The sequence below is a fragment of the Bombus bifarius genome, unplaced genomic scaffold (genome assembly GCF_011952205.1).
Source record: "Bombus bifarius isolate JDL3187 unplaced genomic scaffold, Bbif_JDL3187 scf7180000008138, whole genome shotgun sequence".
Classification (NCBI taxonomy): domain Eukaryota; kingdom Metazoa; phylum Arthropoda; class Insecta; order Hymenoptera; family Apidae; genus Bombus; species Bombus bifarius.
The window spans coordinates 809,894-829,372 of NW_022884466.1; the positions used below are offsets into that span (position 1 = coordinate 809,894).

Sequence of the window (19,479 nt, forward strand, 5' to 3'; positions counted from 1 at the left end):
TCCTACTTCATGTTATATTTGTCGGATCACGATTCGAATTTTGGGCGCGCGACGACTCTTCATGTGGACTAGCCATCGTTTCACAAAGCCGAGATTTTATTTACACGTATATACAGGTCTATCACTAAGCTTAACAAATAATAAGTACAACTAATAATAAGTCTAACAAACACTAAGCCTAATGAATAATACGATCTACGAATAATTAAATTAAATAATACTATTAGCAATGTTTGAGTTCAAACGAATCCACGGTTACCGGGATAACTCCTTACTAAGCGAAACTAACTTAGACGCAAATGCGATCGTCGAAAATGCTCGATGTATCACTCTCCAAGGCAATCGCAAGAATGCCAGCCTCGTGGAGATTTTTCTCCCTGTACAATTGCATTTTGTTTTCTATACCCGTTTGGAAGCATCGAGAAGGTTCCAAACGCCGTTGCTAGGCACACTCGTTGGAAGCATCGAGAAAGTTCCAAACGCCGTTGCTAGGCAGTTTCTGCCTGGAGTTTTGATTACTAATACAATGTATGTCCCATTGCATCGGCACCTCCGAGGCAACATCACACGTGGCTAGGCCCGCTCTCGAGGCCGCATGCCGCCACAACCACATTTCTCGGAAAACACATACAACCACTCCAAACCTCCGTTAGATAAAACATCCATCCCGTGACCGTGGCTACGTTCAGCGACCGATTGTCACCTCGAACCCAATCTCGCTTATTACAAATCTTAAGCAATTACAACTATAATAAAATCTAGGCTAAGGTACTAGAGGATGTTCCCAAAATTTCCAAGGAAAGGCTTCGGCTTTCCTTTCATCTCCGACATATTTTTTTCTGTAATGATGTGTGGCGGATCGGTACCAACAGGACGCCGACAGGTCGAGGCATCAACGCGGTCGTAACACCTCCCGGGCGATCCGGGTACCAACCGCCAACACCAGAGGGCCACTACGACGACAACGAGTCTGTCTGTCTCGCTAGCGGTCGAATATATGGGCGCATGATACAAATACCTAGCGAGACTCTCTCTACGTTTAAGGCAGGGACTACCGGGCATAGCCTTACTGACGAGTCCACCGGTAGTCCCGGGACGAAACGCGCATTCCCTTTTTTCACCTGGCAGCAACCACCAATTACTACACTTCTCCCAAAGATGGTGTAATGACTTTCGCAACGATAACTAAAAGAATAATATAATAAATTTTATTTTGTTTTTTATGTATTGAAACTGAAAATAATTTTATATCAAGGCTATTTATGCCAATACCAGTCAAAATGACTGGTACTTGTCAAAGTGTGAAAGGGTCCTGCAATTTGTTTATTGATCCTCAATTAACCAGTTTCCTCGTTTTCTACAACTTCCCACACGGTTTTAAAATTTTTACTGTGTATTATTCAATATGATGATATCAGTTATCAGGAAAATTCCGGATCGATCGCTAGATCGCTAGATGCTAAATACCACACCAGTCAAAATGACTGGTTCTACAATTTTATAAATGTGTCAACTCTCATTTAAGGATCATGGTCCCAGATGGATTAATAATGCCAAAAATGTACTACATAACATGGAATTCCTTCTGTAAGAAAGTAATAAATCAATAAATATAAAAATATTCTATTATTACGTATTTTTTAAAGACCAGTCATTTTGTCTGGTTTTGGTAGAAATAGTTTCGTATTAACTATCGGTAGTTCTAGTGTTAAATAATTGACATTTACGATCATAACTTCATCTTACGATAAATCTAAAAATTAAATTAAGTTGTTCCATTATCCGTAACTTGTTCATTATATTAACCGTATTCTATGTGGAATTTGTGTTCTCCTTTCTTAATAAAATCTTTTGTCACTTTTTCGAAATTACGTCTTTTCAATTGCTCGATTATTTTTCGCTGATTTAACTCGAGTCTAACCTAAATCTAAAATTTTCCGAACCTAAAGATTCAAGAGATTGGAAAAAAGTATACAAAGGAAAATCACCCAGAATTTTAACTCTTGAACTGGATGACAAAGTTTGTCAAAGCGTCTGCCAAAGACGATCCTTCGCTTCCGGCATGATCCAAAGTCAAGTAATTCCTCCGATTATAAAGCTGAATCTCTCGGTCGGTCTGCGACGTATGAGTCGCGGGGATATCGCGGTTGCGAAAGAGAAGAGGAGTTGCTCGCGCAGAAAGGAAATTGCTTTTTTATAGGGAACGCGTAGTGGCTGGATGACGGTCGAGGAGAAAACGATGGATTTATATCAAGGACCATCAATGTGTAGGCGTCGCTTCGACCGCGATTCTAGTATCGATTCGAGCGGTCACGTGCGGAGAAAGAATATTCCTTTATCGGTTTTATTATCTGCCTTCTTTTCAGGAGCTCTTTCAAATGAACGTCGACGCGAAGAATGGAGATGGTCTGAGTTGCATATTCGCCTGCTTTTTCTTCCGTTTCTCTGCTCTTCTCCCACTCCGTTAATCCCTTCAATGCCGACTATGGTTCTAAACAAATATATTTTCTTTTCGATGTCAAGTATTCATTTGCGTCAACGAACACAACAGAATGTTGTCCTGTTTCTTTTTTTTCGTGCGAGCGTTATTTAATTGTCCATTAATGGAAACGCAATAATGGGTGGCAAATGGAAAAGTGAGAAATACTATCTTAAATAATTTTCTAATTTGATCTTAGAGATCTATCAATTGTTAAGATCTCGAGAACGAACTGTATTCAATTTTAGTATGAAGTCTCTGAATGCAACTTTGAATCCATACTCTAAGAACTTCTTCTGCATGCCTGACGTTAATACTTCGTTTGAAAGATAATGTCAATTAACGAACTTTTGAAAGAAACGATATTGACAATTACTCACAAAACTTTGATATTTTTTGAGATTTAAGATAAATTATTCCAAACACAAAACATTGAATTTTATGTTAGCTACCTACAACTAGAATAACTTTAGTTCGCTCCACAGCGCTGTTAAGTTTATTTACTTTTAATATAATATTCCATAAAAAAATTTTGCTTCAAAATCCTTCAAATATTCACGAGAGAAAATTATACACGCAGGTTCAAAGCAATACTTGTCAAGAGAAATGTTAAGTGACTAGAGAAGGCAAAGCAGTGACGAAATAAAATTTCACAGTGAAGAATTACGGTGAATATGAAAAACCCCGTCATTTCTGCATCCTCGAGAAAAACATTCTTACAAATCCCTTTCCAATTTACCACGTATTCGGAATTAACTAGAAGTAGAGCCTGTGATTCAAGCGTGTGTGCTTTCTAAGAGTAAGAAAATTTTGTCTCAATTATGCGGTAATTCAAGAACAATGCAGGCCATAGTATTAGTACTAAAATGTTACGCTATTCTCAACATCGTGTTTCACATTATTATCAACAACTGGCTATAACGATGGTCACATCGAAATTTCTGTGGCAGCCATAAGCTTTTCCTTGAACATTAATTAATAGCCAGGAATGCAATTTGTTCGCAGTCATGTGTCTAATTTTCATTTTACCGTTACAGTAAAAGTTGATTAATCGATAGATCGATTATGTTTTGATACGATCACGCCATTTTATTGTTTTCTAATACAATATAATAGGTAATTTATTATCAACTAAATTCTGGGAGTTTTATTAGAATTGCTTGCGACAAAAAGACCAGTTTTAAGACGCGATGTTTACAGACAAATTTTCTTATTTCCAGGTTCAAAATCCTCCAAGCCCCTTCAGCAGAAAGGATTTCCATCCCTTAGGAGAAACACTTTCCACCCCTCTAATATCGAGGCAGCTGCGATCGATAGGAGCAGATGGGACAGAACAATTTTTTACGATACTAAGAACTTTATCCCCTCTTTTTAAAAGCCCAGCATTCACACTTGGGCGGGTCAATATTTTTTCTCGCCTTTTCTGTGGTGAAAAACATCTAACGATAAAAGAGATTTCTAAATTTTATTCCGTAGTAGTGTTTCGTCTTTAATATCATTGCTTTTCATCCATTGTATAAAATACTATTCTACAAATACATATAAGTGACCAGTCTGATTTCATTCGTAACCCCTTGAAGTAAAAAGAGAACGAAACACGCGGAAAGGTGAATACCCAGGCTAACACTGAACGCGTTAAAAATTGCAATTTAATTCTGGGAGAAATGAATCTTCATAAAGCGACTCTCTGTCGACACCTTCCTAAGAGAGAAAACCGCTTTATATAGCTGGTGGAAATGAATTCAGACAGAGAAATACAAATTAAAGGAGCCCCGTAGCTGGATTATTTCCGACTTCAGGCTCAGTTCTTGCGAGCAGCTGCGACTATCGACCGTAAGATGAGCCGAGAAATTCTACGCGAAAGCTACTTTCTGGACCCACCGCTCTTCGACATCCTCCTTCCACAAATTTCCTCCCTTCCTCGAAGGACACCCCAATCAGCTCGCACGCAAGCAGCCTTCAGTCCTGGCCCTGGCCATTCCTACCCCATTTTCCCCGCTTTCGATCCTTCTTTGGTATGTAGCAAAGGCCATTTTTGCGTCCAGCTGTCCGAATATCCCAAATTCCAACAGGGGATAGATAGTACCGCCCCAGCAAAATATTCTATGCAATTTCAAGGATTTTCTACGGTTTCCATTTGTCATGTTTCTGTTCCCTCTGTTATTTTATTTAATTGCAATGTTTTGTATTTTTTACAGATCGTAGGAAAAAATTTTCCAAAGAACTTTTCTAAAGAATTATAGAACCTAATAGATAATTTCAGCCGAATCGTCAATTTATTAGAGCGATTGGCGCGACTGCAAACGACCAATTAAATTTATAATTCAAAATTCGTATGTATGAATTGGTTTGTATGATTTGAATGAGAAGAATCCATGAATGTAAATTAATTAAAGCAAGATACCTCGCGAAGTCTGAAATATCAATTTAAAGCACAATCGGTTTAACCGAGATCCTCATTTCACCAGGAAACCTCAAAATTAATAGACTCATCTTGAGTTGAGGGCTAGTTTCTTTGAATCAATATTGAAGCACAAACTAATACCCTCTTAAACATCTTTACTTTTAAAACTCTCGGCTCTTTGACTTTCTTTTTTTCGTTATTGAAGGAAGCTGTGAATTTTTCTGTCATATCTTTTTCTATTTACTCCTCCTCAAAGGAAAATCGTACATAATTATAATTTTGAGCAACTTCGTTTAAACATGGACACAAGAGCTTTATATTGTAGGACGCACTTAAGTCAAGAAATAATAATAAAAATTGACTTATGAAATTGTCTTTGAGTTAATAAAAATTATTTTGGAAATTTTTCTAGATTCACTTACTTGTGTTTAATCGTGTAACTTTTTGGATTACATTTCTTTCTTATAAAGATTACAACAGAGTACAGATTACTTAGAAAAGAACTCGTGAACAATGAATTAGCTAATGCCCGAGCTGTGTTTTTGTACTAATACAGTTGCAGTCAAACTATCTCTTGTGTTCCAAATTTCTTTATCGCGCTTTTCGCGAGAAAATGAAAAACAACACGATTTCTGGACAAAATTCTTGGATTTAGTGCTACGAGCGAGTAAGAATAAAAGGATGGAATTTCATGCGTATAAACGATTCTCATGTGATAAAATTCCTAGATGGAATTATATATGTTTCTCCATTATTCGTATTTAAAGTTTTTGTGAGATTCAGAATCAAAGCGAAGAGTTAACTCATTTTCTCTGTTTAAATGTAAAACGTTCTTTTACAACAAATTCTCTAAATTATAATTAAAGAGCTAAAGAGCACGACGATAGAGATTAATTGGCAGCAGGCGTTCACCGTGACATAAATCCGACATTGTCTTGTTCCTTCGTTCTCGCGTTCAATCGTCCGACAGATCTATCCTCGTCGAACAAGTTAAAGTGCTTTCGATGCTTACGAGCAGCTTCCATCGACTAATTGTCCACTCGATCCGTGCCGATCGAACACGATACACACACCCATACACGTGACCGTTCCGCTCACAGTGTGTATAGCAGTGTACACGCTTTGGAGGAATCGATAGTGTGGCCAAGTCGACGTCGATTGTCGAAACTCGCCGATTAAATTACCGTCCGAACAATTTTCGACTCGAACTCCGGCAACTTTATCGAGGCTGACTAGTCAGCGGTGTTAGTTGCCGGAGAAATCTCGTTGTTTGTCCTTAACACCGATTAATCGATCCTAATTAAAAGTCGTTAATGACGATCGACTGCAAAACCATCAGGATAAACTGCTTTTATTTGCGAGTTATTTTTATCTGTGCGATTATTTTAATGCATTAATGGAATCGACGTCATTTTCTTCATATTTAAATAAAGATTAATGACGTCTTTTAACTTCCATTCCGGTGTTAACACTAGTAATTATAAAATTATTCTGTAATAAATCATACGATACACAGAATTTTGCGTTATATAAAATATAATTTCAAACTTTAACAAATCATTATCGACGTATTTTTCCCGACGATATTCCTCATTTCGCATTCTACGTGTCTATTCATTTATGTAACTAAAAAAGGAAACATGGAGGATGTCGAAAGTAGACAAACTTCGTCGTGAGGTTTCCAGAACGTGTCTTTAACGGAATTGATTGGATGAAGTAACGCAAATATAAAGTGACAGGGATGGTATTCCAGGCTCGGTCCTTAGTTTATCCGAACCTCCCTTGGTCTTACTTTAAGCCTTAGAGTCTAAGATGATCTCCGAAACGCGCATTACAGCTCCGTAATACCGGTTACATTTCCCACGATATTTAGCCGCGGCTGATGTGCACCGAAATATCGGTACTGGTTTAGATTCACCATGTCCGGGTTATTATCCCGAATCCGAATTTCACTACCAGGAACGTTGAGTTTGGATTTTTGGATGGACTCGATCAGCCGGATAAAATTGCCTCCTTCGTCATTTATATTCATCCAGACGCGGAAAAGAAAATGGAATTCATATTTCTCAGCTGGGCTAATATAGCGTACCTGTTGGGAGTTTGAGTGTCGTGCTATTAAATTGGAAAGGAAATGTAAGTTACTAGACATAAAACTGTGTTTTCTCTGTATATTCTTAGTATTTTCCAAAATAAATTGGATTTTAGCCGATTACATCTTTCTTTAACTGTTATATACGTGAATTGACAACGATGTTCGATTTCCTTTCTCTTTGAAAGAAAAGATAAGAACCGATGATCCATGGAAAAATTTCTGCTACAATTCAAAGAATCAGAGAGTCAGGGCCATAATTCATATCTCGCTTGTGAAGGGTTGATCTCGCTATTTTCTTGCAACGAACGTTTCATCAATTATTTTCTTGTTTTGTTTGTCGCCTCCCTTGGGCAAATGAGTGTTCGCGAGAACTCCCGTCTTCTCGTAGAGAGATGATGGTTTATAGCAATAACTCATTCCCGCGCAGGAAATGCATAGATATATTCTTCAAGCAAAATTCTTTAATAAAATCGTTCTCTACAAACGTATTCTATTAGTCGAATGAGACACCATGTTAGCAGCGACTCGTATATTTAAAGTAAAAATAGCGTTATCGTGCCGGCGATGACCTTTACCACAGTATGTAAAATTCCACCAACCGACGCGACGCTCTGTTAGGTCTATACCGTGCTGCCATTCATCGGTAAACGTCCTAAATCCCTTTCAGAGCTCCTACGATCACGGACTACCTGGCACGTTTCCGACTATTCAGTCTAACCGTCCAACCGACCGAGTTTTTCCACGACGCGACGGTTAATTCATTGAATTAAGGTGAACGCCGTCGAGGCGAGTAATTGCAGAGAGACGCATAAACGGCATGGCGTTTCGATTAATTATTTGAGCCGAGTCGAGGGGTTCGTATACGCCAGGCACCCGCCGAATAACGAGATTATTAATTAGCTCGGGATTCCGAGGAGCTGAGATACTTAACAGCCATGACGAGCCGTCATAGTGCAACTTGAACATTCTCGCGATCCCGACTCTTCCGCTCTGATATTGATTCGCTGTGTGATTTTGCCTCAATTTTTAGACAAAACTTTTAATATCGTAGAAATGACATATTATTAATCAGAAATTCTTAATGTTCCGAAATTGCAAAGATCGTATGTACTTCAGGAAAAAATATAATTATTCACAATAATGCCAACTGCGAACAATTTGTTTCATACGAAACTTCGGGACGTTATTAAGATCTACACAACGATCAAATAAAAAAAGTAAGGGACGAAAAAGCTTTTTCTAATTCTCCTTTTCATCCAGCGCCAATCTTTTGTTTTTGCACAGGAAGTTTACGTTCTCTGTTCCAATTCTCTACTTCAAAAAAACGTACAACTAACGAAACGATATGTGAATTTACAGCTTTGTAAAGGATAAAGTATCAATACTACATCTTTCACCACCGAAATATATTAATTTGCATTGATTTAGGTTGTAACAAGTAATCGATTAATATCGGAACAAATAATGATCCCTACCGATTATACCGTAATTTAAAGGATAATTGTAACGGAAAAACTGAAGAATCGAATAACGCGAACATTTCGGAACATTTTTTTCCGAAACATTTCGCCGATAGTATACACGTAGATACAAGAGTTTAAAACACGTTAAAAGATTTTCAATGCCGATAAACTGTCGGTTATTCACATTGTTGTTTTTCCCTGCCATATTGCCGTGCATTTTTTCTGGTTTGAATTCGCGAAACACGTAACGAGCAGGAATACGTATAGCACGAATTTTCCGTGAACTGAAATTACAGCAGAGGTATATACGCAACGATAGAACGTGGCACGAGCCGAAAATTATCGTAACGTGAAAATTGTTCAACGAGTGTTAATGCTCGTTAACGATACCGCGCGAAAGATTAAACACGACGACATGACGCGACGCGACAAATCGTCAAATATTTCTTGTTACAGGGAAATAGATTTGCTGTTTGAATTACAGGCTGATATTTTCGAGTTGAAGATTTTCTCGAATCTATGATATAGTATTTATTACCTCGCTCCCTATTTTGAAATGATAAATGAAATTTTTATTTATTGTTTGATTCCATTGAAACTTGTATAGAATACTCCAACCTATGTAGTGACAAAAGTTAAGGCTGTGAAGTTGAAGAAGTTTGTTATACTACCGAGCAACAACTCCAGCACACTTCCACATTGAATCTTTTTGAAAATATGTGAATTAACTTCCTGTTTTCAATGAAACCGATCGGACAGTATAAGAGTTTGTCATGGCTATTCAAACAAAGTGAAATTTTTATGTATTTGATGAAAGGCAAAGCTCGATCAAACTCAATTTTCTAGTGAAATTTTTACAACTATAAATTTTGACTATGAATATTTTTTGTCCTATGAATATTCGAATATTTAGTTTGCAAATGTAGGATGTACGAAGTTATTAATCCATTACAGTAACCAAATGGCTCTCGAGGAAGATGATTAAGCGGAAAATACAATGTTTGTAAAAGAAGCAAAAATAAAAAAATGTTGCTTAATTTTCTCTAAATTGATTACATTTCAGCGTAAGTATATTAAACCTTTTCGTTTACATTTCGATGTACCAACATTCTCCGTTTTCTTGACTTTAATTAATGTTTCTTGCATGGAGGAAACATCCGTGACTTAGCGCAGCAAACATAACACGCTTCGCAACAAACACCTGAATTATAAATTAATTTGAAACGTCAACGGATAACAACGTACCGGCGAAAAGTTACTACGATGCACTTAGAAGTTGTTGCACCCCGAGTTGTATTCAGCCGAGCTAGTTAGCGTTTATTAAATTTAATTTCCAATAAGGTCCAATCTCTGGAACCTTTGCTTTTATTCGTACTCTGAAGTTTTTCTAAAATTTAAAATAGTCTATTCGTCTAATTTCAAGCGCTTCCTATCATAGAAGTAATTTTAATTCTATAGCTATAGTATTTAATTATAGCTTCAATCATAACTATGAAAAGTGCAGAAAGTCGTAATTTGCTCAAGACAACATTGCAGAAAAAGTATTAGGGTACAAGAAAATCAAGTAACCGTAGTTAAGGACTTTTACCAAGCATAGATAGGATACCCTGGTTAATGAACAAGCAAGTTTCGTATGCTACTTGCAGACGGTGTAAGTTGCAAATTCATCGAGGTTACGAGTCTGATAAACACTCGAGAAACGATCGAAAGTTGCTATTTAATAAGTTGGCTTCATGGTATAGAGCTATAAACGGATATTCTAGTTTCTTCAGCATAAATGATTATATTTGCCAGCCCTATAAATTTATCGTTACGACATAATAGCAACATGATGCGAATTAATCAAATTTTAAATAAAAAATTACTCCACAAATTATAAAGATTTACAAAATTTACCGCTCCATCTTAGCGGCTGAAATAAATTACCCACATTTATTTTAAACGAACATCGATGATTCGTCACCGACGATATTAATTTTCTCCTTCGGCGATCTAATATTTTGCTTCACAACCGTTCCTGGGATTTCGTCTTAAAGCTCGTGATTCATCATTCGAGCATTCCTATCCACTTTCGGGATCGTGATTTATCGTTACGGAAGAAGACGCAAGGCCCGGCCATAGTCTCGTTGAATTATCGTTGCACGTGTCGCTGCATCTTGGTTAGTTGGCGACGTTGCATAGATTCTCACGAGAAATCGAGCGTGCGATCGAATTGATATCTTGCGGCTGACCGGAACTCAGAACTCGCTTCGAAGAAGTCGATTCACCAACGATCAATAAAACGACTTTTGTCAGCGTTTCCTGATCAGCTCGTTTTATATCTATTCGATTTAAATGGAAAGCGTAGGTTGCTGTATAATATCAAAAATAAAGTAATTTTTAGTAAGTAAAGTAAAAATAAAACTGACAGGACATTCAAACAGGACAAATAAAGTACGAAGGTAAGTTAGTAATAAAAGAAAAAAATATACTTAATATCGAACATTGAAACGAAACGATAAACTATAGTTTGCGATAAGCTTAGTCGAGCAAAGCAATTTGCATTCGTTAATGTCCAACATCCACAACCCTATGTTCCCTAACGTGAAATTATTCAACCCTAAACACGACCCTTTTTAGTTGCCTTGTACAACAAACGCAGGGGGTACAGTGGATGAATACTCCCTATCTACAGGGAAAGGAAGTTAATTCGACGATTAATCAATCATTTGAATGATATCCTGTTAGCTACCCCAAAATTGGCGTACAGCTTATCATACTTATAAATTTATTCATAGAGTTGAAAGGAATATTTGTCTTAAAAAAGTATCTACCGTACTATTAATTATGGTGTCAAGAATATAGGGAACTTTTTAATTGTTATAATGAATAAATTTATAATGAATATTGTTATTGTTGTTGTTGTTGTTATTTTATTATCAACGGGTTGGCCTCTTTTTTATACATAAACGAAATATTGCAAGGTGTAAAATCAATGCTAATATAATAATGTTTGTAGACAGTGTAATATGACAAAAAATATGTAATTTGTAATTAAAATTAAAAAAAAACAAGCTGTTAGAACCTGTTGTCTCGTATTAGAAACAAAGACGTACAAAAGTATAAAAAAGAAAATCGGAAAACGTAAGATCCCATTCGGAAAAGCAGGTACGACTAATTCAATTGGCGTGCAATTGGAGATAACGATAGCATTTCGCACGGATAGGATGTATCTTTATAGTCTAGGAATATAACCAACCTCTCGATTTCCTTTCGTAGAATACGTTTTTATCTCTAGCGGCAAGAAACGTATAATGCGAGACGATGTTCATAAAAGGCAACTGCTGCGACCAGATAGCCGTTCGTTCGATTCTCTTCTTCGCATGAAATGGTGCGGCGCGATGAAAACAAACCTACGGTCGAACAGCGAAGAAAATTGGAAAAGTATTGTTCCTATTTTTGAACGTGGGATCGGTAGTGGGTTCATTCTTGCGAAATAACGAGTCGTTAAAGGGTTATTTCGGATTTTGGTTCGACACTGGACACTCATTACCGCACTGCGCGGGGAGGTGCCAGCGATTACTTGGCGATTTCTGTTCAACGAACGTACAACGTTTCGACAGCTATTGCTTCACTCTGTTTGAATTAACGTCGTCGAGTATTCTCTCCTTTTCTCTGCTAATTGTGTAGCAATGACGTTTCGTTCTTCTTCCCCTGTTTCTCTTTTTAGAATGGATAGTATCGCGTTGATTCTTTGCCGAACGGCTATTCTGAATTGTAATATTCTACTATCTGATTGATTTAGAAAATAAGGGAATCATTTTTGAAATCTATGTATGTGAGTTTGTAAGGTAAAGTATAGTTGAGAGGCAACGAGTCGATCTGGCTCTATCGGTCCATATGTTTATGTTTTACGAAACACGTTTGAAAAGGATACGTGATACGCCACGTGGAAACATCCACGTAGAATACAAATGCGTGAGATAGTAGTCAAGGAACGACGGAGGATGTTTGCCTGATCGGATAGCAAGGAAGCTCATATCTCTGTAGAAGCTCATATCTCATACGATGACGAACAGACAATATCGAATCGAATTGGAGATCGGCTGAACATATTAGAAATAGAGACAGTGAAAAGTAGTTCAATTATATAATTAAGAAATATAAACCATTGTAAAACGTATTACATATTTCTTAGAAGTTGCTCGACAAAGTACAGTTTGCGCATGAAAATAACTTAAGACTGAGCGGAAATAATGAAATAAACACATAATAAACACATAAATAAATAATGATAATGGTAATTAATGATAATCAGTGGCTATGCTATAGCACGATTAACACTGTTTTCGTGTACCTTGATCTTTCATTGGCTATTCATTGGGAATAACCAACTTCTCTTTAACGAATTCTCAATTTACTGATAAATGGTTTAATGTATTTCAAAACTTGCATATTTCAAAATCGTGACGGTGTATCGAAGAACTGTAAATACATGTATACTGTGTTCTGTTATTCGGAACGTATTTATTTGACAGCATATATTATATTATCATATAAATGTGATTATTATTGTAATAAGTTATGGTCTTTATAATATGTATGCAAACAACATAATAACTTCAGAAGCCTTGTAATAATTGTATTAATAATACGTAATTATTATATTTCGATAAGTACGATTTACCGATAAAAATTTTATTATGTTAGTAAAAGTTATTACCGCATGAATTACAGTGGAAATACCAAAATGAATTATATTGAAAACTGAATACAGCACAGTAATTCTTGACAATTTTCTTTTTCCTCTGTTATATCATGTATTGCTATGCTCGTTTTTCTGTTCCGAAATTGTAAAAGTTACTTTACCACTTCTCTTGATAAATTATAGGTACTTACACGTCTGTTCGCATAGTGACGTTGATTTAACTCTCTTGTAATGAAGAATAGAATGAAATTTTTAATTTTCACAGTGCGGGGTTACGAATTCACTACATTCTCGCGAACCGAGGAATGCTATTTAATATCTTCATTCGCCTTTACTTCGTCAAGGAATATGATTATGTTCCTTTTGGAGAGGAATATTTGCGCAATAGAACGTATTTGACAAATAGGCAAAATTTTGAAAAGTTTAGTAGACAAAGTTTCATCAGATGCAAAAGATCAAAATCTAGAAAAAGCCATCGACTTGATTGATACATTTCAATTCGACTTGATTGATACATTTCAATTCGACGAGTCTATCGAATCGCTCGCAAGTTCACAAATCTGCGATCGGAGCTCGGTTATCAAAGAACCGATCTCTTTCACGTTTTTCTTGGCTCGTTCGTCGAATTCCAATCGAGCCATACGAAACACTAAATGCACCACGTGTCTTCGAGAGATCGATCAACGTCGTGTGGCTACGTCTCACTACGTTCTACCCCGTTAAATCTCGGTAAAAACCAACTGGAAATTCAATAAGATTATCCGGCGAGCTGTATTCAGATCAAGAATGTTTCGGTATGCAGGAAGTCTGCTCAATTTCTGAACGTTCCACCAACTATTCCCAAGATACGGTCCTGACAGGAGCTACCTGTTGATTTAACCAAGCCATCCAGGTAACTCACGCTATCTTATGAACTACGTATATACTTACGCGGCCAGACTTGCTTATCTTATCTGTATACAGACTTCTTATTCGTCAGCGTTTTTATCTGGTACAGGGATGCGATTTTACACTACATTTAAAACCAACTTTTGTGCTATCGATCCTGATGCCACCCTACCACCTCCTCTTCACGATTAAACATTGAACATTTTGCTCTGTGCTACACTCGTGCGTTATTCTGTGGATCATCTTTCTGGCTTTTTTCTCGATCAGTTAATGACAGCGATATAGGAGGAAACGAGTGTCAGGTGATGCATCAAAGGATGCAATTTTCAGTGAGAATTTTCCATTTAGCGGCAAGTATCAAGGAAGCGTCTCCTTCCAAATGGATGTTTACATCGGAAAGAATGGTGTTTTTGTCTTTTTTCGATAATCTAATGAAAATAGTACTTGAAAAGATTGTTGAGAAAATGTATCTATTTTTAGTAATGTAGGAACCCCTTTTCTCACAAAATATTAATTTTCCTAAATGCGCCCTAAATTAGGGACAGTTAATGATTTAATTACAGTTTAGTCATCGATATTTTACACATGTTGGAACACATATCCAAACGCACTGAAGATCGTGCTGCATGTAAACGTTCTTCCATCTGCTGACCTTTAGATCGTACATTCTCTATTACAAAATCGATGCACACCTTAAATGTCATCTCCCCATTAATCGAGTTTCAATCCAGCTCTGTTAGAATATCACTGGCTTTAATATCGATTGCAACAAGCGTGGAATTGAGAATGTTGCTAATTGAAACCTCTCATTTATGCCCTTCGCAATAATAGTAATTTAATAGACGAAATAAATTCTACACGAATATGAATTTAATATTCGTTAAAATTTGTAATAAAGAGAAAATAAAAAAATTTTCAAATGTAACGTGTGACATACGTATGTTGAAACTTTGACATTATATAGATAATTAAATATTTTAGAATTAAAGAAGAATTCGATGTAATATAATATGTTTTCTATCGTCTCTAAAATTATAAGAAGGATATTAAAGAAATCACTGATGACTAGCAGAAAAAAATCTATAGCCCAAAGGGAAAAGAAAAGAGATGCTGAGAACTACGAGGGAAAAGGCATCAACTCTCTTACAGATTTTTAATATAGACACAGGTCGTTTTACTTTTTTCGCAGAGCCTAAAGGGACACTTTGCTCGACGTCGTCACAAAGCGTTTCGCATCGGATATTTTTATCCCAGGCTAGGAACGATATTGCGCAATCGATAGTGAATCAGAGCATGCTAATGTTTCTTTCGAGAAGGTCTGACTCGCGATTAGCATGGTTAGTTTCCGAAATTTCGAGTGATCTCCTCCTCGTCTCGATTCGTTTCCACTAGAGACTCCTAGCCTCTCTATCCTTACCTTATCATCCAAACTCAATCCGGATTATTCAGGTTGTCTACGTTTGTCACTCATACCGGGTCAATGTCGTTTAATCGACCATGACGACTGGAAGCTAACTCGATGAGAATTTCAATTGAAATCTCGATGTATCGGATAATACAGTCCTACTCTCAGCAATAGATCAAAAATCAATTAAGAGAGCAATTGCTATTCGTAAAATAGGAACGTTCGCCAAAAAATTGACAGTACCGATAAAAAAGAACGAGAATTTATAGTCTAGATGACGTTTGCAGTTTACCTAGTTTGCAAAGAATGATTCTAGGTTTTGTTGATGGAAATCTGAAAAGTGTTCTATTTTCAAGTTATGCCTCGATATACAATTGATTCTTCGTGTTTTTCGGTTTGAGATGGGAAGATATTGCAAATTAGTGTTTTATAATGTTTACATTATAAGTACATAAAACGAAGGAAAGGTAATTAAAAATCTATTTAAGAGATCCACATCGTTTACGAAATTATATTGTACGCCGTTAATTGCTTCGTACTTTGAAGATTAAAATGTATATGTAGTTATATATAATATACACAGTATACATAGTTACTAATTAAAAGTTGTACTTTGTTGCTTTGAATGTGTCTTAGTGTAATTTAGAATTATCGAGTGTAGACATTAATTCAGGGCTTTTACATTAAATTATTTGTGACTCTGGTTTTAATTGAAATATTTTCCCGTCATTTTATGATGATGCAGTACCAGCCTTCACAGTTACTAAACACACGATGATAACTGATCAAAAATAAAAGGCAGTTAACAAACACAATTGCGTCTGACAAGATTCATATTTGACATTGTCTTCTGTTTGCCTTTCAATTGTAAAAAGCTGCTGCCGAAGTCGTAGAAATGATTTGTTCCATTTTGAGTGAAGGTGCAGTGACACATAAAACCGTTAAGAAATGGTACTGAAGATTTCGGAGCGACAAATTTGATCTTTCTTATCGAGCACGATTCGACCAACCAAAAATATTTGAGGACGAAAAGGTTGAGCTGCAGCCGTGTGGAAATTCCGCACAAATTCAACAAGAATTGGTAGCGCAATTTAAGGCAGCACAGGAAGCAATTTGTCATCGAGTGAACAAGGTTAGGTGAGATGACCATATGAGCTTAGTTGGCGTAGCAAAGAACGACGGCATGAGACGCCTTCATTGTTGTTAACAACATTCAAACGGAAGGATTTTTTTACACAAAATCATAATGTGCGATGAAAAATGAGTATTATATCGCAATCGTAAACAAAAAAAAGTGTTGGCTCCCTCGGGGAACTGACTCATTCAAATATGAAACCAAATATTTACGAGAAGATACTTTTGTTGTACATTTGGTGGGATATGAAGGGAATAGTGTTCTACGAATTGATCTTACTGGTCACGGAACACGACAAATCACCTTGCAACAAGATAACGCTCGGCTAGACGTTGCAAAAGAGGCGAAAAATATCATTGTTCTTTGGACTGGAAAATCTTCCGGTTTACGCTATTGAGCTGTTACCCATGAATTATCATCTATTCAAATATTCCCAGACTATTTAGCAGATACACACTTCCAATTCTTGTAAGAGATGCAAAAAAGCACCGATGACTTCATTGAATCAAAATCACCATCACTTTTTCATTCAGTGATTCAGCAATTGCCTGGAAGATAGAAGAAAGTAATATTTTGAAGAATAAAGATAGGATGGTTTCTTTCTGAATAAATAATTAATTTATTTAAAAAGCCACCGAATTCATTTCTACATCTAATAAATAATGGTTATTATGGACCGTTTAATAGAACTTGCTTCTCTTTTGACGCATGATGAGCACTTTCCATCGGAATAAAATTTCTCCATTCTCTTTGGATTTGATAATTTCGAAATTAGAAGATTTCGCGAAAGAAAAATTCACGAAGATCTTACGTGATTGAACTTGTCAAATTCGATTGAAATCGGGCAAAGACTGAATCTGCCGAATTAAGGTCGCAATTATATTCCTGGGGTTACGCCATTCGATTATCTTCGTTTCTCTTCCTCTGCGGTTTCCTTAACCTTGCGAAGATGGCGGTTCTAAAAATTCTATTCGAGAGATATAATGAATTTAACCTGTGCTATAATGCCGACTTCTCATATAAAATAGTAAATCACTTCAATCTCGATCTACTTTAAATTTCGAATATTATGGAATATTCTGATATCGCAACGTGCAATTAATTGTTCTTTCGCGTAAAACGCAAATTCTCTGTGTCTGTATTTCAATGAAATGTTAATGTCATTCGACAAGAAACGAGCGAAACAAGTTCGGTGTCGCGGCGCTCTGTGACATTTTTCAATTTTCCATGTTCATAATGTCCACGCAATTGCATCGGTGCCTCGTACAGAGAAAAAGTGAGAAAAAGAGAGAAGAAAACAGGAAAGGAAGGTGACGTATACAAATTGTTATAGGTTTATCGCTATTTTTCTAGTCATTGGATTTGCTGCTGTTTCTTTCATAACTTCCGTTTCCGTTGCCTATCGCATACACATCATTAAGTTTCGATTTAGCGTGTCGGTACTCAATCTTATCTCGTTCCACAGAATTTCGCTTCGCATCATTTCGTATCGTATGGTAATTGCTCGTACGATAATATTGAGCTAATTAACTATAAATGACCCTTATTGATCAATTAGAAACATTGTGCGACATTTTCTTATATTTAATTGCCTGTATTAAAATCAGTATTGGGCGATTCCATTTATTTGTCGGATAACTAGCACTTAATAATGGGCATCAGTAATTAATTCTGTATTGTAGCAGTTCCAGAAATATACAGAGTGGTTGGTAACTGGTGGTACAAGCGGAAAGGAGGTGATTCTATTCAAAAAAAGAAGTCGAAAATATAGAATAAAAATTTCTTTTTTTCATTTTTTTTTTTAATTTTTCCATCGAGACAACGATCTACAGTGAGATCCGTTATAACGAGATGTGATAAAGTGCACGCGTACCAAGAGAAAATTCAAAGTCGATTTTCTCGAAAACAAAGCCTCAAACGAAAAATTTTTATTCTATATTTTCGACTTCTTTTTTCGCGTACAATCACCCCCTTTCCGCTTGTACCACCAGTTACCAACCACCCTGTATATGTATACATACAGAATTAATCACGGGAACATAATACATAAACACATAATATACAGTGACGAGCAAAAGTGTAAACACACTCCGCTGATTTTATGTAAAAGGCGATACTACGACTAATTTCTCAAGTGATCGGTAAAAATTAGGTAACAGTAACTACAAGCTACGTCTGATTAACAAAATGTAATAGTTCATTTTCACTAACATTAATGATGTACAGAATATTTTATAATAATTGTGTTTTGATACAATGTTTACAGTTTTAGACGTTTTGTCAGAAACGTTTATGATAGCATGTAAATGCCAGGGAAACGAAACTGTCAATAAGCACTGATTGTCCACTGTTTTGCTGTTCCACACCATTTTTAGATTACTTTTCAGTTTGATATGCTTAACCCAAGATGAAGCCACTTAGTGAAGATAAAAAGAACAGTATTATTTGTTTGTGTGATATAGGTTTGTCGTTGCGGCAAATTGCAGAGAAATGTGGTGTCAGTCATACGATGGTTGCAAGAATAAGAAAAAAGTATGTTAGTGCACCAATTTCTTCACAAAACGGTAGACCACGACTTATTTCGGATAGAGCAGCACGTGAAATTGCACACTGTATTCGGTCGGATAGTTACAAAACACCAAAAATTGCTGCTCAGGAAATCGAAATAAGTGCTAACGAATGGAACATTCGTCGCTCTTTAAAGAGAATTGGTTTACGAGCGAAGGAAAAAGAAAGTAAACCAGCTCTTTCAAACAAAAATATTAAATTACAAAAACAATTTGTTGACACCTATAAAGAATGGACGACCGAAAATTGGAAAAGAATTATATGGAATGACGAAACAAAAATTAACAAATTCGAATCCGACAGAAGGTCCTGGTATTGGACTTCATCCGAGAATAATGATCAACCAGGTGATATAAAA

At 36.3% G+C, this 19,479-nt stretch overlaps 1 protein-coding gene across 3 annotated transcripts in view; it reads right to left on the bottom strand.

Moving 5' to 3' along the window:
• The window catches only part of LOC117208521 (furin-like protease 1), a 230,792-nt gene that overhangs the window by 100,642 nt on the left and 110,671 nt on the right, over positions 1-19,479 (bottom strand). The window lies entirely within an intron of this gene.